Below are 22507 nucleotides of genomic sequence, written 5' to 3'. Positions count from 1 at the left end.
TTCACTGGAGGAATAGTCTTTTCAACAAATGGGGCTAGAACAAATGGATATCTAGATGCAAAAGAATGAAGTTCACACCATATATAAATATTAACTTAAAATGGATCAAAGACCTAAATTTAAGAGCTAAAACTATAAACATGATTTTTGCAAATCATATACATGGTAATGGATTAATACCCAGAATATATAAAGAACTCCTGTAACTCCACAACAACAAAAAAACACAAACCCAATTATAGGCTAAGGACTTGAATAGACATTTCTCCAAAGATATACAAATGATTAATAAGGACATGAAAAGATGCTCAATATCACTAGGTAAATGCAAATTTAAACTATAATGAGATACCACTTCACATCTATTAGAATGGCTATTATAAAAAATAGAAAATAACAAATGTTGGTGAGGAGAAAATAACAAATGTTGGTGAGGATATGGGGAAATTGGAACCCTTGTGCACTTCTGGCAGGAATGTAACATATAATAGACACTGTGGAAAAGTTTGGTGATTCCTCAAAAAGTTTAGCAGAGTTATCATATCCAGCAATAAATATATCCAGAACATCTGTTTGTGTTCCTGTTTTCAGGAACAGGTAAGCCAATGTAAGCCAATGTTTACTGCTGGATCATTCACAATAGCCAAAAGGTAGAAACAACTCAAATGTCTATCAACAGACAAATGGATAAACAAAATATGACGTAGCCACACAATGGAATAATATTTGGCCATAAAAAGGAACGAAGTACTGCTAAATGTTTGTTACAGCTTGCTGAACCTTGACAACATTGTGACAAATGAAAGAAACTAGTCATATGAGTCCACATACTACATGATCCCATTCGTATGAAAGTTCAGAATAGGGAAATCTAGAGACAGAAAGTGGGTTGTTGATTAAGCCTGGGGGAGGGGGAGGAGAGGTGATGAGAAGCGACAGCTAAAGGGCATGAGCTTTCTTTTTCAGGTGATGAAATGTTCTAAAATTGACAGTGATGATAATTGCACATCTCTGTCAATATGCAAGAAAAAAACATTGAAAAATTGTACACTCTAAGTGGGTGAATTATATGGTATGTGAAATCTATCTCAATAAATCTGACTTAAAAAAAATGAAGATTGAGTAGAACAGGTATGCCACCCCTTATCTCCCGTTTAGATCTCTCTCAGACATCATTTGTGGTTGTGACTTTGGCTATCCAAATGGTGATGTGAAAGCCTTCTTGTATAGATCCAGTTCCTCCAGGTACTTGATATTGGAAGAACCAAAAGTGAAACAATAGAGAGATAAGCTCTCAGTTAAGTACTTAGCCAAAGATAACCTTATTGATTTAGAACTCGACGTTAAAGATGTGATTTTTTTCTAAAATATAAGTGGCAAGGCAAATTTCTTTTAACCCTTCACGTTAAAGAAAATAATTTTGCCTTGCCATTTACATTTTAGATAACAACTCTGCAATTGACACAAATGGTCTTGAGAGGAGTTTCCAAATACTTTTATCCACCCCATGCCTTATCCATGTAGTTGAAAAGATATTCCTACTCAGAAAGAAGTCTTGGCGCTTACTGGTAGAAGGATGTGATTGAGAGAAATGAAAATTTTACACATTTTCTGACTCTGGGACTGATGGGAAGGAGAATAAACAGGTCAAACATTCATGCTCTGATTTTCCTCTCTCTGGGCCAAATCTGGAAAGGGGAAGGTGAGCCTTAGGTAAATACTGATGATGGGGAGAGTAGAGCATACAACTTACTTCCCGTCTTGAGCCTCAGAAAAAGCTCCCTAACCTGGGACACAAATTAACATGGCAGCACAGCATGGTCAGGTGAAGAAAGGTCCTGGTTTAGAGCCGTCCCGACTCCCCTTGTAGTATGGCTGCTCTGTGACAAACCTCAGGCCTGGATGGGACTCTATGGCGAAGTGTAGCAAATCCATAAGAAAGGTTAAGGGCAGAACCACTTGTCGCAGGCCAGTGGAAAGTAAAGAAGGCAGGAGACGAGACTGTAAGTTATAATAGTCACAAACAAGCTGCAAATGCCAGCAGGACAAGACATGTCACCTGCGCAAGATGGAGGGATACTGACTCTGATTTTTCCTACCCTCACACCTTGGTGTCCCCTAAGTTTCACAGCTTCCTTCCCCCATGCCATACCCAGATACCATTTTGGGGAGAGAAGCAGGGGGAAGGAGAGGGCATCTGAAAGAGAGACTGGATGTTTTTTCCAAGAAAAAACACTCAAAATTAGATGTAAACACACCAACCAAGTGAATGGAGGAGAGCTGGAGCTACGTGGAAACCAGGAAAATAAAGAGAGCAGGTGGCAGAGTACAAGGTACAGGAACCAAAGAATACATTTTGAGAATTTACATGTTGTAGATTGCTCCTTAAGGTGAGCAGTGTTGCTTTGCTATAATAAGTTTAAGAACTTCTTGACTGAGACTGTAGACGGGCCTATCTGCTCCAAGGTTTCAGAGTACTTCCCTGGTACGCTGGTAGAATCCCCAGGGATAAGTGTTCAAATCTTGGTATGTGGATGTAACGTAGGATTTAGAGGAAGGCCCCTATTTAGAACCTGAGTTCACACTCAAGAATGATTAAGTCCAAGTAAAAATTAGAGCCTGACAAATATCTCCAAAGAGAGCAGTCTGTGATTAGTCAATATATCATACACATGCAAAGATGAAATGGAAAAATTTCAGGAAGACATTAAGATGATGCAAGTTACTATATCCTAGAAAGAAATTGATATCTTGATGTGGACCTGGATCCATCGTAGGAAGGAGACATACAGCACTTTCTATAGGTACATATCTATTTTTCAGAATTTTCTACTCTATGGTACAATGGAAAGGTAACGGTGTGAGTCTTCTCCCTTTTTTCTTGATGAGTCTGGCTAATGGTTTATCAGTGTTGTTTATCTTCTCAAAGAACCAGCTTTTAGTTTTATTGATCTTTGCTATTGTTTCCTTCATTTCTTTTTCATTTATTTCTGATTTGATCTTTATGATTTCTTTCCTTCTGCCAAATTTGGGGTTTTTTTGTTCTTCTTTCTCTAATTGCTTTAGGTGTAAGGGGGGGTTGTTTGAGGTTTGTCTTGTTTCTTGAGGTAGCATTGTATTACTAAACTTGGATGAAATGGACAAATTCTTAGAAAAGAACAACCTTCCACAACTGAACCAGGAAGAAATAGAAAATATGAACAGACCAATCACAAGCACTGAAATTGAAACTGTGATTAACAATCTTCCAACAAACAAAATCCCAGGGCCAAATGGATTCACATACAAATTCTATCAAACACTTAGAGAAGAGCTAACACCTATCCTCCTCAAACTCTTCCAAAACATAGCAGAGGGAGGAACACTCCCAAACTCATTCTACGAGGCCACCATCACCCTGATACCAAAACTAGGCAAAATTAATGCACAGATATCTCTTGCATTCCTACACAATAATGATGAAAAATCTGAAAGAGAAATTAAGGAAACACTCCCATTTACCATTGCAAAAGGAATAAAATACCTAGGAATAAATCTACCTAAGGAGACAAAAGACCTGTATGCAGAAAATTATAAGACACTGATGAAAGAAATTAAAGATGATACAAACAGATGGAGAGATATACCATGTTCTTGGATTGGAAGAATCAACATTGTGAAAATGACTCTACTACCCAAAGCAATCTACAGATTCAATGCAATCCCTATCAAACTACCACTGGCATTTTTCACAGAACTAGAACAAAAAATTTCACAATTTGTATGGAAACACAAAAGACCCCGAATAACCAAAGCAATATTGAGAAAGAAAAATGGAGCTGGAGGAATCAGGCTCCCAGATTTCAGACTATACTACAAAGCTACAGTAATCAAGACAGTATGGTACTGGCACAAAAACAGAAAGATAGATCAGTGGAACAGGATAGAAAGCCCAGAGATAAACCCACACACATATGGTCACCTTATCTTTGATAAAGGAGGCAAGAATATACAATGGAGAAAACACAGCCTCTTCAATAAATGGTGCTGGGAAAACTGGACAGCTACATGTAAAAGAATGAAAGTAGAACACTTCCTAACACCATACACAAAAATAAATTCAAAATGGATTAAAGACCAAAATGTAAGGCCAGACACTATAAAACTCTTAGAGGAAAACATAGGCAGAACACTCTATGACATAAATCACAGCAAGATTCTTTTTGACCCAACTCCTAGAGAAATGGAAATAAAAACAAAAATAAACAAATGGGACCTAATGAAACTTAAAAGTTTTTGCACAGCAAAGGAAACCATAAACAACACCAAAAGACAACCCTCAGAATGGGAGAAAATATTTGCAAACGAATCAACTGACAAAGGATTCATCTCCAAAATATACAAGCAGCTCATGCAGCTCAATATCAAAAAAACAAACAACCCAGTCCAAAAATGGGCAGAAGACCTAAATAAACATTTCTCCAAGATACACAGATTGCCAACAAACACATGAAAGGATGCTCAACATCACTGATCATTGGAGAAATGCCAATCAAAACTACAATGAGGTATCACTTCACATTGGTCAGAATGGCCATCATCAAAAAATCTACAAACAATAAATGCTGGAGAGGGTGTGGGGAAAAGAGAACCCTCTTGCATTGTAGGTACACTGTAGGGAATGTAAATTGATACAGCTACTATGGAGAACAGTATGGAGGTTCCTCAAAAAACTAAAAATAGAACTACCATAGACCCAGCAATCCCACTACTGGGCATATACCCTGAGAAAACCAAAATTCAAAAAGAGTCATGTACCACAATGTTCATTGCAGCTCTATTTACAATAGCCAGGACATGGAAGCAACCTAAATGTCCATTGACAGATGAACGGATAAACAAGATGTGGCTCATATATACAATGGAATATTACTCAGGCATAAAAGGAAACAAAACTGAGTTATTTGTAGTGAGGTAGATGGGCCTAGAGACTGTCATACAGAGTGAAGTAAGTCAGAAAGAGAAAAACAAATACCGTATGCTTACACATATATATGGAATCTAAAAAAAAAAACGGGTTCTGAAGAATCTAGGGGCAGAAGAGGAATAAAGTCGCAGACGTAGAGAATGGACTTGAGGACACACAGAGGGGGAAGAGTAAGCTGGGATGAAGTGAGAGAGTGGCATGGACATATATACACTACCAAATATAAAATAGCTAGCTAGTGGGAAGCAGCTGCATAGCACAGGGAGATCAGCTTGGTGCTTTGTGACCACCTAGAGGGGTGGGATAGGAAGGGTGGGAGGGAGATGCAAGAGGGAGGGGATATGGGGATATATGTATACATATAGCTGATTCACTTTGTTATACAGCAGTAACTAACACAACATTGTAAAGCAATTATACTCAAATAAAGATGTAAAAAAAAAGAATATACCTACTGATAATTACCCTAAATGTGAATGGATTAAATGCTCTAACCAAAAGACACAGGCTTGCTGAATGGACACAAAAACAGACCCATATATATGCTGTCTAGAAGAGACCCACTTCAGACCTAGGGATACATACAGACTGAAAGTAAGGGGATGGAAAAGATATTCCACACAAATGGAAATCAAAAGAAAGCTGGAGTAGCAATACTCATATCAGACAAAATAGTCTTTTAAATAAAGACTGTTACAAGAGACAAAGAAGGATACTACATAATGATCAAGGGATCAATCCAAGAAGAAGATAAAACAATTGTAAATATATATGCACGCAACATAGAAGCACCTCAATATATAAGGCAAATGCTAACAGACATAAACAGAGAAGTTGACAGTAAAAAATAATAGTGGGGAACTTATACACCCCATTTGCATCAATGGGCAGATCTTCCAGACAGAAAATCAACAAGGAAACACAGTCTTCAAATGAAACATTAGACCAGATTGACTTAATTGATATTTATTGAACATTCCATCTGAAAGCAGCAAGATACAGATTCTTCTCAAGTGGACATGGAACATTATCCTCGATAGACCACATGCTGGGCCATGAATCGAGCCTCAGTAAATTGACGAAAATTGAAATCATATCAAGCATGTTCTCTGACCACAAGGCTATAAGATTAGAAATAAACTCCCAGAAAAAAACCCGTAAAAAACACAAACACATGGAGGCTAAACACTATGCTACTCAACACCAATGGATCACTGAAGAAATCAAAGAGGAAATAAAAAAATACCTAGAGACAAATGACAACAAAAACACAACAATTCAAAACCAATGAAATGTAGCATGAGCAGTTTAAGAGGGAAGTTTATACCAATACAGTCTTACCTCAGGAAACAAGAAAAATCTCAAACAACTTAACCTTACACCTAAAGCAACTAGAGAAAGAAGAACAAACAAACCCAAAGTTAGTAGAAGGAAAGAAATCATAACAATCAGAGAAGAAATAAATGAAATAGAGATGAAGAAAACAATAGAAAAGATCAATGAAAGTAAAAGGTGGTTCTCTGAAGAAATAAACAAAATTGATAAACCTTTAGCCAGACTCATCAAGAAAAAAGAGAGGGAGTTCAAATCAATAAAATTAGAAATGAAAAAGTAGAAATGAAAAAGGAGAAGTTACAACTGACACCACATAAATACAAAGGTTCATAAGAGACTACTACAGGCAATTATAGCCAATAAAATGGACAACTTGGAAGAAATGAACAAATTATTAGAAAGATACACCCTTCCAAGACTAAACCAGGAAGAAATAAAAAATATGAACAGACCAATCACAAGTACTGAAATTGAAACAGTGATTAAAAAACTTCCAACAAAGAAAAGTCCAGGACCAGATGGCTTCACAGGCAAATTCTATCAAACATTTAATGATGAGTTAACAGCTGTCCTTCTGAAACTCTTCCCAAAAAGCTGCAGAGGAACACTCCCAAGCTCATTTCATGAGGCCACCATCACCCTGAAACCAAAACCAGACACAGATACCATAGAAAAAGACATTTATAGGCCAATATCACTGATGAATCTAAATGCAAAAATTCTCAACAAAATACTCGCAAACTGAATCCAACAATACATTAAGAGGATCATACACCATGATCAAGTGGGATTTATCCCAGAGATGCAAGGATTCTTCAATATATGCAAATCAATCGGTGTGATGAACCACATTAACAAACTGAAAAATAAAAAGCTTATAATCATCTCAATAGATGCAGAAAAAGGTTTTGACAAAATTCAACACCCATTTATGATTAAAAAAAAAATACTCTCCAGACAGTGGGCATAGAGGGAATGTACCTCAACATAATAACAGCCATATATGACAAACCTACAGCTAACATCATACTCAACAGTGAAAACCTGAAAGCATTCCCTCTAAGACCAGGACCAAGACAAGCATATCCACTCTCGCCACTGTTTTCCAATATAGATTTGGAAATTCAGCCACAGCAATCAGAGAAGAAAAAAGAAATAAAATGAATCCAAATTGGAAAATAAGAAGTAACACTGTCACTGTTTGCAGATGACATAATACTATGCATAGAATATCCTAAAGATGCTACCAGAAAACTGCTAGAGCTCAAAAATGAATGTGGTAAAGTTGCAGGATACAAAATTAATACAGAAATCTCTTGCATTTCTATACACTAACAATGAAAGAACAGAAAGAGAAATTAATAAAACAATCCTATTTACCATGGTATCAAAAAGAATAAAGTACCTATGAATAAACCTACGTAAGGAGGCAAAAGACCTGTACTCTGAAAACTGTAAGATGCTGATGGAAGAAATCGAAGATGACACAAAGAGATGGAAAGATATACCATGTTCTTGGATTGGAAGAATCAATATTGTAGAAATGACTACACTACCCAAGGCAATCTACAGATTCAATGCAATCCCTATCAAATTACCAATGGCATTTTTCACAGAACTAGAACAAAAACTTTAAAAACTTGTATGGAAACACAGAAGACCCCAAATAGCCAGAGCAATCCTGAGAAAGAAATATGGAGCTGGAGGAATGAAACTCACTGATTTTAGACTATACTAAAAAGCTACAGCAATCAAGACAGTATGGTACTGGCACAAAAACAGAAATCTAGATCAATGGAACAGGATAGAGAGCCCAGAAATAAGGCCACACACCTATGGTCAACTAATCTACAACAAAGGAGCCTAGAATATACAATAGAGAAAAGACAGTCTCTTCAATAAGTGGTGCTGTGAAAACTGTAAGCTTACATGTAAAAGAATGAAGCTAGAACATTCTCTAACGCCAGACACAAAAATAAACTCAAAATGGATTAAAGACCTAAATTTAAGACCAGATACTATAAAACTCTTAGAGGAAAACATAGAACACTCTGTGACATAAATTGCAGCAATTTCTTTTGGATCCATCTCCTAGAGAAAGGGAAATTAAAACAAAAATAAACAAATGGGACCTAATGAAACTTAAAAGCTTTTGCACAGCAAAGGACACCATAAACAGAACAAAAAGACAACCCACAGAATGGGAGAAAATATTTGTGAACAAAGTGACTGACAAGGGATTAATCTCCAAAATATAAAAATAGCTCATGTAACTCAATATCAAAAAAAAAAAGCCCAATCAAAAAATGGGCAGAAGATCTAAGACATTTCTCCAAAGAAGACATACAGATGGCCAAGAAGCACATGAAAAGATGCTCAACATCACTAATTATTAGAGAAATACAAATCAAATGTACAATTAGGTATCACCTCACATCATTCAGAATGGCCATCGTCAAGAAGTCTACAAACAATAAATGCTGCAGAGGGTATAAAGAAAAGGGAATCCTCTTACACTGGTAGCAGGGATGTAAATTGGTACAACCATTATCGAGAACAGTATTGAAGTTCCTTAAAAAACTAAAAATAGAGCTACCATATGATCCAGCAACCCCACTCCTGGGCATGTATATGGAGAAAACCGTAATTTGAAAAGATACATGCACCCCAATGTTTATTGCAGCACTATTTACAATAGCCAAAACATGGAAGCAACCTAAATGTCCATCAACAGAGGAATGGATAAGAAGATGTGGTACATATATACAATGGAATATTACTCAGCCATAAAAAAGAATGAAATAATGCCATTTGCAGCAACATGGATGGACCTAGAGATTATCATACTAAATGAAGTCAGTCAGAGAAAGCCAATTATCGTATGATATCACTCATATGTGGAATCTAAAAAGAAAGATACAAATGAAATTATTCACAAAACAGAAACAGACTCACAAACTTTGGAAACAAACTTACGGTTACCAAAGGGGAAAGGTCGAGAGAAGGGATAAATTTGGAATTTGGGATTAACATATTCACACTACTATATATAATATAGATAATCAACAAGGACCTACTGTATAGCACAGGGAACTCTACTCAATACTCTGTATCTGAAAAGAATCTGAAAAAGAATGGATATGTGTATGTGTATTACAATCACTTTGCTGTTCACCTGAAACTAACACAGCATTGTAAATCAACTATAATATAAAATAAAATTTTAAAAAACAACAAATTTTTTTGTAACATAAAGTCAGAAAGTAAGCACTTTCAAAATGAGTGAGGCACCCCAGTAACAAGCATCCTTTCTACTCTGCCAAACAGAATGTGTGGTTTTCTTCCTCATGATCTAAGACAGCAAGTCCACTTCCAGGTATCTTACCTACGTTCCATGAAAGTAGAAGGAAATGATCGAGAACAAAAGCATATCTCCTACAGTTAAGAAATAAAAATTTTCTTCTTGAAAACCCCAGCAATCTCTATTTCCTTTGGCTACAATTAAAAGGAATCCTGAGAAATGGCATTTTTTTTGGAGGGGGGAGATGGCATGGAAAAGGGGTCACAGTGCCACCCTGAACAAAATCAAGATGGTTAGTAAGGAAGGAGTGAGAGTAAAACATTTGACATAAAATTGGAAATACCTTCTTCAGGCTATCTTTTACTATCCAACAATCACACTTCCTCTCACCTCCCACGAACATGCTCACCTCTCCCCAAGGTACTCCCGTCCAGTTACACTCATTTCCCAAAAGTCCAGGATTTCTGAAGCTCTTTCCATCAGGTTTGGGAGTAGCTCCTATGTGAAGGTCTGGAAACTTAACATTTTAAATCTTAAAGCTTATCTGACACCAACATACCAATATGCAATAGTTTAGAAGAAACAGGAAACTAAAACCTAAAAAATAATTTTCATTTAGACAAGGGAGGACTGGGAAATAAACAGCATTAGTGAATTTCTAGAACATACCAAATCCGGAGGCACAAGATGAGGGAGAACTTCATGGTCTGGGAGCAAAGGAAGTTCCTTGGGAACCAATCTGAGAGTCCTGGATCTGCTGTGGGGAAAAATATATCTTGTTATCTTCAATGTATCTATGGATACAGTGGCATCATGGAACATATCTACTTTCACAGCTCACTTCCCCCTCGTGTTGGTTTGGGTGTTTCAGAAATATTTCAAAAATTGAGAAGTCACAGCTTTTGCAGGCCAAGTTAGGAGTTTCTTTGGGAAAACAGTAGGGTTCCCATCATGCAGTGGTTAGGAAAATAGACTCTTGAAACCAGAACTTCCATATATCAAATCATGGCTCTGCCTCTTACTAGCTCTGTGATCTCAGTTTACTTCTCTGTAAAATGAGTAACAATCACAACCATCACAAGGGGTTACAGATAATATATGATAAGCAATCAGAATAATCCCTGAATTATAATGAGTACTACGTGAACTTTGTTATGATTCTTATTCTAGTTACTTTATAACTACCATCATCATTATTAATAACATGGGTAAATGACCACAAACAATAATTATTTAGACATGTTCTTTGACATATTTGCCTTTTACACGTTGGCTTTTTTTTCTGTTCATTCCTTTATCCTTTCACACAATAGTCATGGCCTTACATAACTTTGAAATAGGCTTAGCTGAGTGAGAAACATCTGATGGTGGGTTCACCGCAACTGACTGACCCAGAATGCTTAGAGCTGTGTGCTTAAGAAAGACTTGGTACCACAATCTGATCTCCTACTCAGACCTCCATTCACAAATGCTGATCACAGAGTTAAAGAAGCAGTTGTTCTCTTTAACCTTGCAATGATCCAAATTATGAAACTTTCAGTCAATTTAAACAGCAGGCATAAGAGCATCTCCTTTAACAAAGCAGCATTTCCTCCTGTCTCTGCTCTGAAAATTGAATAGTTCTATTCTTTTTCATCCTTCTCTTCCAGAACTTGGCTCAATATATCCATAAATACATAGGATTTTACCATGTTTTTTTTTTCTCCACCATTTGCCCCAACACTACATGTAACACACGATGTATGCCACACAACAAAACCTGGTGATCATGTGATTTACTACCACATAAGAGTTATTAGCTTTCCATCCCACAAATTCAGATATAGCAATTCAGGAAAATAACCTCATCTAGGACTCAAAAATAGATAGTGGAAACAAAGCAAAGGACAAAATCATTTGAAAAGACAGGATAATAATGGATCATTTACGTATATGTTGATATAACCCAGAACTATAGATTCCTAGAAAATTACTGGACCCCAAGTACAAAAAGAGAGTGCTGGAGGCTATAACTTTACATAGTATCACATGGCAGCATAAATGACCCATCCAGCCATCAAACCAAATTCGTACCTCTATGATTCTTTTTCACACAATCTTAGGATCAAATACTTCCCAAGATCTAGGTTCATCTGGCCTTTATTACTGACCACAATTTTCTTCCCTCCCCCCTTTCTTTACTTCCTTTCCTCCTTCCTTTTTTTCCTTCCTTACCTCTCACCATCCCTCCCTCTCCTTCCTCCCATTTTTATTTCTTTTTCTCTACATTTTAAGGGAGCTCCAAGTATAAGGACTTAAACTAAATTAATTCCTATGAGCTTTTTCTGAACGAGTCTTAAGTTGCCATCTTAGTTATTTTCCTTAGTTTTCTCAATTTCCCTTAGTACCTTAGTCAAACCAGAGTTTATATTAAAAAATTCCCTAGAGATTATAATACCCAGGTCCAACATATGTTTAAATTTGACTATGTTCTACTTATTTTTATATTTGTTAGTTTCTTTTATATATTTATTAGGTTATTTTACAAATCCTGAAAGAATTTAAAAGGAAATCTAAAACTCATCAAAGAAAACATTGAACAAATATAGGAAAAGGTGGAGGAAGTAAAACAATAAAAGAATATATTATAGATCTGGAAAGAAGATACATTTGTTGCATTAATTTAGACAACAAATATTTATAGACTATCTACACTGGAGATACAGCAGGAACAAACCAAAATAAATACTTCTTTCATGGAATTTACATTATGGGAGGGGGAGACCTGATAATATAAGGCAGTAATAAGTACAATGAATAAAGCAGGATAATGTAAAAATTGACAAAGGGAGGCACTATTTTAGATAAGAGTACTCAGAGAAGACCCTTCTATTGGAAAGACATTTGAGAAGAGATTTGAATGAAATGAGAGAAGAGCCCATCTTCTGAGGAAACAGCATTCCAAGCAGAAGGAGCAGCATGGGTAAAGGGCCTGAGATGGGACCACATTTCAGTGTTTCCCTGCACAGCCAGTGTGATTGGATTTTAAAATAAAATTAGAGAAATAGGTAAGGTCTAATTCACCTTGTGAAGATGTTCAATTTCATTGAAAGAGCAATGGGAAGCCAAAAAGTTTTAAACTATGGGAGAGACAGGATGTTATTTAGGTTTTTCAGAGTTCATTCTGGGTTCTGTGTGAATATGAACGGTATTAGATGAGACGTAGAGAACGAACGTATGGATACCAAGGGGGAAAAGGGGGGGATGAACTGGGAGATTGGGATTGACATACATATACTACTATGTATAAAATAGATAACTAATGAGAACCTACTGTATAGCACAGGGAACTCTACTCAATGCTCTGTGGTGACCCTAAATGGGAAGGAAATCCAAAAAAGAGGGGATATATGTATAAGTAAAGCTGATTCACTTTGCTGTACAGTAGAAACTAACACAATATTGTAAAGCAACTATACTCCAGTGAAAAACAGAAATTATAGTTATTGGGTTCTTACAATGTACAGGGAAGTTTTAGCCTCCATAACAGTTATGTGAGTTTCCCCTTTTACAGATATAAAATAGAGACTAATAATAATTTAAATATATAAATAAAGGTCTACAACTGGTAAAAAAAAAAAAAATCAGTATTAGACGGATGAATTTGAAATGCATAGCAGCCAACATTAAAAAGGGAAGTCAGACCCAATTTTGCATTTAATATTGACCAAAAGATAAAAATAGACCAAAAGCTCAAGAGACAGGCTATGCCAAAGGACAGGCATATTCCAAGGGTCTATATTACATAAGGAACCACCTTTAAACCACAGCCACACCATTACTATCTAAATATCACTGTGAGCCCATTTTATCTAGGCCTTAAGCTGTTAGAAGACACAATATTAAAACACATTTTATCCCTGCCCCCAAGTTTTTTCACTTTACCAAAGAATTAGAGAGATATGTGATTTTTTTAAGTGAATATTTTGTAGGAGAAACAGAAGATTTTAGATCACACACAACATGCGCTAAATATCATGAATACACATTGACTGGTCCCTTTCCAAATCTTCCCTAATATACCACCACGGAGCGCTCTCCTTGTATACTGTTCTCTAAAAAACTAACATCATTGTCTCCTGTTGCCCCAGCTCCCATATCAGTTACCTGATACTTTACATTTGTAACAGATTTTATTATGCAGAACAATTGAACTTGTTCTGGTGTCTTCCAATTGAACAGCCACTCGTGGGAACATTGTCAACAAAAGACCTTTCAGATATTGAGATGCACTCTTTAGAAGGCGGTCTAGTGATTTAAAGCATGTATTCCTGATTCAGATTTCATGGGTTCAAATGAAAGGTTTGCTACTTTTGTGCTATGTGTATGTAGACAAGTTACTTTCCCTCTCTCTATCTGAATTTCTTTACCTTTAAAATGAGTATCACAATAGACATAATCTTAGAAGTGTTACAAGATATAATTATAACAATACTTATAAAATACTTGGCACAGTACCTGGCATATAATAATGTGATGAATAAATATTAGCTATATTCATTACTATTTTTAAAAATAATTTAGTTTTTTTAAAAATAACTTATTTGTTTATATGCATAAAATTGAGAAGTTTCTCTTGAAGGGATGTCAGAACGAAAACTCTTCGTATCATAAAAGATTTTCTTTCGGATACTTTGTCAAGATTCGGTTGCATATTTACCATAAGGACCAACAGAAGACCCAAAGCTATTCTGATAAGTTGATTTGCTCTTAGGCCTCTCTTCTGTATAAGAAGGCTATTTGAAATAAAGATATGCTACAGAATGCAGGGCTAAAGGTAGTAAGCCATTCCATTCCATAACCTTTCTTTGGCAAAGGATTCCTAAGAAGTAGACTTGGAGTCATAAAATTAAATTCAAATCCCAGCTCTGTCATTTACTATGCAACCTTAGTCATGTTACTTAATCTTTAAGGCCCCCAGTTTCATCATTTCTAAGACATGGTTACCAAGAATAAATATCTTCCCAAAAATAGGGGTTCAATAAATATTTTCTAAATTAAATTGAATGTCAGCTTTTAACTAATTTTTACCCATGCAGAGTTTTCCAGAGTCTTGAAAAGCAATATAAGTTTCCTCTTAAAATGATTTTCTCTTACAAGTTGAAAACAGTTTCTAAAATAAAGGCTTTAATCAATTTGATTTAAAAATCCTTGATGGCAAGAAGGTGTCCTAAACTGAAATACTGTAGGTTGGATTCACCTTTAGAAGGAAAAACTTCCAAAGAGCAACAGTTACCCAGAGAGTTTTTGGAATCTCTTTCCTGAGAGGTGTTTTAACCTTGAGATGACTTTGGCATTATCATCTTTGAAGTAGAGATTTTTTTCAAGATAGCTTTCTTATATTCTGTTCTCTCACACTATATCCCAGTGGAATTACTTCAAACATAAGGCCATCATTAAATTTGTGTGTTAGCTATTGCCACAAAAACATAGCATGACAAACACACAATGCTCAATAAGCATCTGTTTAGCTTGTTCATCTGCAGATAAGCTGACCTAGACTCAGGTGTACTGGAAAGGCTCTGCTCCAAGAGTCTCTCATCCTCCATGAACCAACAGAGAAATCTGTTCTCCTGGTCATGGCAGAAGTACAAGAAAGTGAGCGCAAACCAGCAAGCTCTATTAAAGCCTGGGCTAGAAACTGCAACATTATCATTATCATCTCCACTTGATCCTATTGTTCAGAGTGAGTCACTTGGCCCAACCCAAAAGTCAGAGGTCATGAAAATATGCTCTGCATATTTTAGTAGGAGAAATTACAAAGCCAAGAAAGAAATTACAAAAGAAATTACATAGCCAAGAGAGTACATAAGGGAAGGGTGAAGAATTGCAAAAGTGCAATCATTCTTTCAGAGTACCCAAATAGGTTTCTTAGTATATGAGAAATTTTCTCTACCTTCCACTCAGCATTTTCACCTTCCTCCCCAGGACTTTTCTCTGGGGTGGTGTGGAGTGGAAAGGGCTATTTGGTGAAAAGGTATAACTCTAAAGAAAGCATAACTTTCACTATTACAATTTAACTATTTAATGAAATTTTTGCCCATCTGTCACTATAAAAGTTTTCAATATAAAAGTAACAGTAGTTCCATGTAGAAAGACAGGAAGTAAAAAATATATAAGGACACAGAGAAGATTTTGAGCCTCTTCCATTCTTCATTTCTTCCTCTAGACCCAAGTAGGCTATTTCCAGATTTTGCAAACAGACCATATGTTCCCAATTCCTTAATATTAAAAGCTGTCTCATCTTGCTTTATTTAAGATGATATTTATAGTTCCCTCCGTTCTATATGTGAGTAGTTAAGCATTTATCCATGATCATTAGCATTTGTTAAAATATTTCTACTAGATTTCATATAGCAAATTCTATTCGTGAGTTATTGCTCCAAGCTGCCATGTGTCAAAGCTGGGACTTTGCATGGAGGGTGGGGAGGGCAGAAGGGGGGATTCTTCAGTAATACTGTCTCCTATTTAATGTGGCTCTTCATTAAATAATAGAAACATTACTTAGATTTTTCAGAATGTGACCATGAGCATGAGAGGAAGAGAGGATAACTATTTTATACACAAGTAGCATAGAAAGGCTCAGTAGCTAAGAGGTGGAATGTTCTGGTGGAATGTTAAGCTAGATTCTTGAACTCAAAGCAACTCTTCTGTAGTCAGCATTGTGTAGCTACTGGGATTAGACTCAGCAAACTATAGTGTTCCTTTGTAAACTGGTTTCCTGACAATAGCAAAAACTAGAAGAAAATAGGAAGCCGGGAGGAAGGAAGAAGGAACTTTCCCCTTCCTGGCAGCTTTATGTTCACTGGGCCAATAGAACAGCCATGCATTTTGGATATGAATTTGCTGTCCCTGCCAATGTTACCATCTGTGAATTTATGGAATGCCTTATTCTATGCATATTCCACAAAATGTTTCTCGTTACTGAGAACTTGATTTTACTGCAAAAGAGGTTTCAGCAATGGTCATGCCCATAGAATCATTGGTCTTATCATATAACCCATCATCCTGAAGGAGCTGGCCTGAGAGAACAGTAAAAAAAAAAAAAAAAAAAAAAGCCTAATAGAGACTCAGTTATGTTGCTAGTTGTGAAATAAATGCCATGAAATATTGGAGTACTATCTTACAGAATACAGATTATAATTAAATCAGCAACCTATACATAGTGTTGTTTCTTCCATTCTATAGTACATAGGTATAGGACTCAAGAAAAAGTGAGAGTGACTCTCACTGCTATTACACCTAATAATCCATTCAGATAATTTTTTTCTGGACTGTTTGGGGTCTTAAATATCAGGAGAGAAAGGGTTTTATCAGGAGACATAATAATACCTCTATTGATTTCAGAGTTGAGACTGTCACCTGCACACTTTGGGCTCTGTATCACTGGACCAATGGGTGAAGAATGAGATACTGGGGATAACTGTTCCTGATTATTGAGGGTAAAAATGGATTTTTGCTATACAATGACTTTGTCTGAAATACTAGGGATTCTTTCAGATGCTTATTATTTCCATATCAAATGTAAAAGTTAATGGAAAATCGAAGGGAAAAAAGGCTACTGACGATTCCAAATCTTCAGTTAATCACCAGGCAAAGAATTACAACAATGTATGGTGCTGCCTTGACAGAAAATGGAATGGCCAGTGAAATTAGAAAGGTATAAGTATCAACTGTAACTCCATGGCCATTTACAGTAAAAAGGATTGTAGCAGCTGCACATACCATCTTCTTTGCTTGTTACATACATAGCTAATTTATATACAGTAGCTAACTTATATCTGTATATATTAACTAATTCCCTTTTTACTCCCTCTTTTCTCTTATTATTGTGTATAAGGATTGTTGGGAGTTAATACTTATTAACTTTATTCTTAATGTTAAATTTTTTCTTTAAAATTTATTCTTTAGCTTCTTATATATCCGAGTAGAACTGTGACGGAATAAGAGGAGTACTATCATTGCCCAGAGAGAGAGACAGAGACGGTTGGAATTTTGTGTCTAACCTTTTCGGGGATGAGGGTGAGTGCATCTTTGTACAAAGGACAGTTGATTCTTGTTAGAGCGTAAAGTTGTTCAAATGAGTAAATGAACTGAATAAGTAAAGGGGTGAGCTGTATCTGTATCTAATCTTCTATCCTGTACTTTGTGATGTTGGGCTGGGACCCTGTGATGTACTAGAGCTAATACATACCAGAACACAAGAGCCAATTGTTAAATTTTCAGGAATTTTGACAGCTGGTTGTTAAATAGGTTAAATAGTCATTATTTAAAAATTAAATTACATAAACAAAATTAAATTATACTAAATAAAAGAAAATGAGGGACTTTCCTGGCAGTCCAGTGGTTAAGACATTGCGCTTCCACTGAAGGGGGTATGGGTTTGACCCTGGTCACAAACTAAGATCCCACATGCCACATGGTGTGGACAAAAAAAAAGAAAAAGAAAATGAATACTCCAAACATCTCACTTCATAATTACTTTACTACATTTTACTATTATCTACTTTGAGATTATTTTGATCAATCGTATCAGTATTATATCTGAATAGTATCTTCATACTGTCGCATCATGTTTAATATTTTGCAATCAAATATGGTGGAAGTATTTTTACCATAAATATAGACAAGCTCTACAAATTTGGGCTTTCTTTTCTCCCAGAATCTAGTTGTTAAACATCTATCAAGATGTCACTGGTTAGGACTTTGTAAATTACATTTTTCATTTGTCACTTAACCATCTTAATAGGCTCTACCAACAGATGGCACCAGCAGGGGGAGATTAAAAAGGAGGAGGAAAGAAGGAATTCCTTCCTGTTTGGTCAATATTTTGTTATCAGCACAGTGCCAGTAAAAGCACTTCACCCTGGTTGCAGCAGTTGGCTCTAATCTTCAGCTTCTTTCAACACCCCCAGTACCACACAGGACTCCAAAGAGTATAGTATGAACCCTTAGAGGTGGGATGAGAAAATATGCCCAATTCTCATTCAACATTTCACCTTTGATCTAGTCATTCAAGAAGAGACCCTGCTTACTTTTGACAGCTCTTACCTTAACTGAATTCTATTCAATCATAAATTATATATTCATTATTATATGATATTTGATATATGATATTAATAGAAGTTACATGCTAAACATACTCAGCCATAAATTTCCCAACTGTTGGTCCTCTTTCCCCTTCCTTCTGTTCCTGAGACTACTTCTCAAAACACATAGCATTATCCTATCTGGAGGTAATCACAAACAGTGTTATCTCTTCACCTGTTTATTACTGTCCTCATATTTCAAATAGAGCTTATGGATACCTCTCCTTCATTTACTTGAAACAATATTTGAAAAAGTAATTATAGAAGTTTATCAACATCAAGGGATTTATGTAAATATTTATAACCATTTTTCCATTAGTGAATATTTTAAATTACTGATAACTGGATCACACACCCACACAGTGACATAATCACATCATTTTTATTGTGAGGTACAATACTGAAAGTTGGGCCAGATGGTTTTGTTTTCTTTTCTTTTTCACTAAAATGTATACCTAGTTAGGAAAGACTTTTATGAGTTCCTACACTATGACCTCATTTATTTGTTGAACAACAATACAAAGTTAACAAAGAACAATCATTCTTTTTGTCACGTGAAATGCCACGGTCATGTAATACTGATTTAGAATTTTTCCTACTATAATGTCATTCAGTAACAGCGTGTTTGTGTACACACAGCCAGTAAGTGTAAGTAGATTTTTCTCTTTTTTCATATTGCTAACATTTATTACATTTATTGATTAGCTATTCAGTTAGAAGCACTAACTGAAGTTGCTAAACTTCCATATTTTAAAAATGACTAAATTTCATGTTTTTAAAAGGACTACTCTTAAATATGATATAAACATATTCTTTACAGATGTAAAGAAATGCCAGCTTTCAGCAATACCCTGGACTTGTAAACACACAATGTAATTCACTCTTGTTTTCCTCATACCCGACTTTGAAATACTTTTCTCATGTTCTCAAATATACAGCTTTATTAATATAATGGAAGACTCGTTAATATTAGGATAATTAGCATCCGTTCCTCGACCTTCAAAAGGATCTGAAACAAAATCACTCCGTATACACAACACTAATGTAACAAGGCACTGAGATTCTAACTCCCAAAGAAAAGAATGGCTTGTTACATGTGGTTCATGTAGATCAGGACAGAGCTGGTTAAACGCCTATAACTGATTTAAGAGGAGACTATAAAATTAAGAAGTTTTAATAATGCCTTCTTAAGTATTATGTTAAGAGTCATAAGGAGTGTCTGGGAAATAGAATAAAACTGAGCTAATTAAATAATCTTATGACCTGTTCTATTTGTATTTAGTCAAGATATCCAGAAATACCCCATGCATATCAAGTTAACTTGGTCATACTTAATGTCCATCAGTAAAATTATTTATTCCTAGGAGGTATTTTTTTCTTAAAGATATAAGGAAAAACTAGTATATTGTGAAGTTATAGGTCTGTGTTTTTCCCTTGATGTTTTTAATATGAAAAACTATCCTAGAATTCAGAAAATAGCTTGATTTACTATTACTGGTTTTTAATCATGGACACTCTTTGCTTATTACATGAATCTTTAAAGGGAAATTATATTTTAAGGTAAATTATATCTTTTAAGGTAAATTATGTATTCTATACTATGCAAATTACCATTTGGCAAAATTCACCTCTTTTTTTGTTTTGCAAATTTCAACAAACATTTGTGGCTGGATAACACTACATTCAAGATATTATGCTTCATCAAGCCCCCCAAATTCCCTCATGTCTCTATAAAGACAATCTCTGCACACATACACAATCCCTCCTTGCCACCCAGCTTCAGTCAATGTTTAATCATCAATCTGTCCCCATAGTTTTTATTATTTCAGAATGTCACATAAATGGGATGATATATTATGCAAACATTTGAGTCTGGCTTCTTTAACTTAATGTATTTAAGATTGATTCATATTGTTGCACATATCAATAGTTCATTTCCTTAAACTGATGAAAAGTAAATAGTTTACCACGTGGCTATACCATAGTTTACTTACTCATTCACCAGTTGAAGGACATTTGGATTCTTCCCAGTTTTTGGTGAGGATGCAGCAAGCATCTCTAAATGTCTGTGTATAGAATGGTTTGTGTGAACTTAAGTGTTCATTTCAGTTGGGATAGTACTTCAAAGTAGAATTGCTGGTTGTACGGTGATTGTCATTTTAACTTCGTAAGGAATTATAAAGTAGCTGTGGAATATTATGCAGCCACTGAAATATTGGCATATAACTATTGACATGAAGAGATGATCACAGAATGTTTTTAATGGAACATTTTTGGACATAATTGTAGATCTGTATGCAGTTGTAATAGATATTACAGAGAGGGCCCATGTACCCTTTACCTACTTTTTACCAATGGTAACATCCTATAAAACTGTAATCCCATGTATTACCCAGAATATTGACATTGACATAGTCAAGATGCAGAGCAGTTCCATCACCACAAGAATCCCTGCTGTTGCCCTTTTATAGCCACACCCCACTCCTCCTCCACTCCGAATCCCTGGCAACTACTAATCCATACTTGGTCTATATAATTTTGTCATTTCAAGATTACTATATAAATGGAATCACATAGTATGTAATATTTGGGATTTTATTTTTTTTACTCAGCATAATTCTTTTGGATTCATCCAAGATGGTATGCATATTAATAGTAAATTTTTTAGTAAAATATCAAGTTATAAAATGCTATGCATAAATGACTCCCATTTTCTATAAACTATAGATTTCTCTACCCAAAAATATGTGTTATAGAGCAAAATGATAATAGTACATAGGAGTAATGACAGCAAATAGGAATGTCTGTATTCTTTTCATTGTACTTCTCATATTTATGACTATGTGCAAGACTCAGTGAGAAAATATATAACTATAAAAAGGCAGACAAGGGGAGTTTCAAGGGAGATGTTTAGCTCCATGTGGTTACTGGATGTTTAACACAGTGGGTTTCATGGTTTTCATTTTCAGATAAAAAGAAAATACATTAGTTCTTTTGAAGTAGAAGACATCTCTATGTCATTAAATTCTGAAACGAATATGTCATGTGAATTCTTATATAGGGGAAACTAAGCTATCAATGTACAATGTGTTTAGCAGAGATTTAGCAAAGGATGCAAAATGTTCCTGACATGTTCTTTTTTCAACCCTCGATGAGATCCAAGGAACTAACATTAAACTATATTAACATTAAACTAACATTAAACTATAAACTATAGCTAGTGCTGTCTTAGCTAGATTCTTATATCTATCTTCTCCCAACTATTACTTGTCTTTTGGACATTCTCCTACTCTGACCCTTTATTAATAGGAAAGGACAAAAGAAAGTGAGGTAGTCTAGTCCAAATTTGAAAAATAGGCCAACAGATCTGATCAAAGGGTTTCTATAAAGCAGGCTGCCTGACAGTATCAAACTTTGATGAAACTTATGACTTGTCCTTCTCCTAATTTGACCTGATAATTGAAATGAATTACTTAAAATCTGTTCAACACTATGTTTCTATTTCTTAAATACAATATTAGAAAATACTATTGTGATATCCTATTCTGCTTAGAAATGTTTTTAAGAAAAATAAGAATCCTGGAATTTCTTGCTGATAGTGATCACATTTTTCTGGGAAATTATAAAAATAATTTTAAGACCACATATTCTTTTTTAGTAATAATTCGCTACTATCACAACAGTAGACATCATGACTGTGCCAGCTGCATTGTCAACAAGCAAGAAAGCTACCAGATGCCCCTTATGGCATCTGAGTGTTGAGGTCTCAGCTCTTAG

General features: G+C 35.4%; 1 long non-coding RNA gene across 4 annotated transcripts in view; it reads right to left on the bottom strand.

Annotated features, from left to right (window-relative positions):
- Positions 1-22507, bottom strand: part of LOC113623809 (uncharacterized) — a 576501-nt gene that overhangs the window by 10108 nt on the left and 543886 nt on the right. For 2 of the 4 annotated variants that reach the window (XR_003434080.1, XR_003434079.1), the window contains 2 exons: positions 10272-10359; positions 10012-10119 (listed from right to left, as the gene is read on the bottom strand). This is a non-coding gene — a long non-coding RNA (uncharacterized LOC113623809). The remainder of the gene's footprint in view (positions 1-10011; positions 10120-10271; positions 10360-22507) is intronic. The other 2 variants (XR_003434081.1, XR_003434082.1) reach the window with 2 other exon arrangements.

The sequence above is a fragment of the Aethalodelphis obliquidens genome, unplaced genomic scaffold, assembly GCF_003676395.1.
Source record: "Aethalodelphis obliquidens isolate GAN/ISIS:26980383/991018 unplaced genomic scaffold, ASM367639v1 scaffold12, whole genome shotgun sequence".
Classification (NCBI taxonomy): Eukaryota; Metazoa; Chordata; class Mammalia; order Artiodactyla; family Delphinidae; genus Aethalodelphis; species Aethalodelphis obliquidens.
This window is presented reverse-complemented; position numbering and strand designations above follow the sequence as displayed.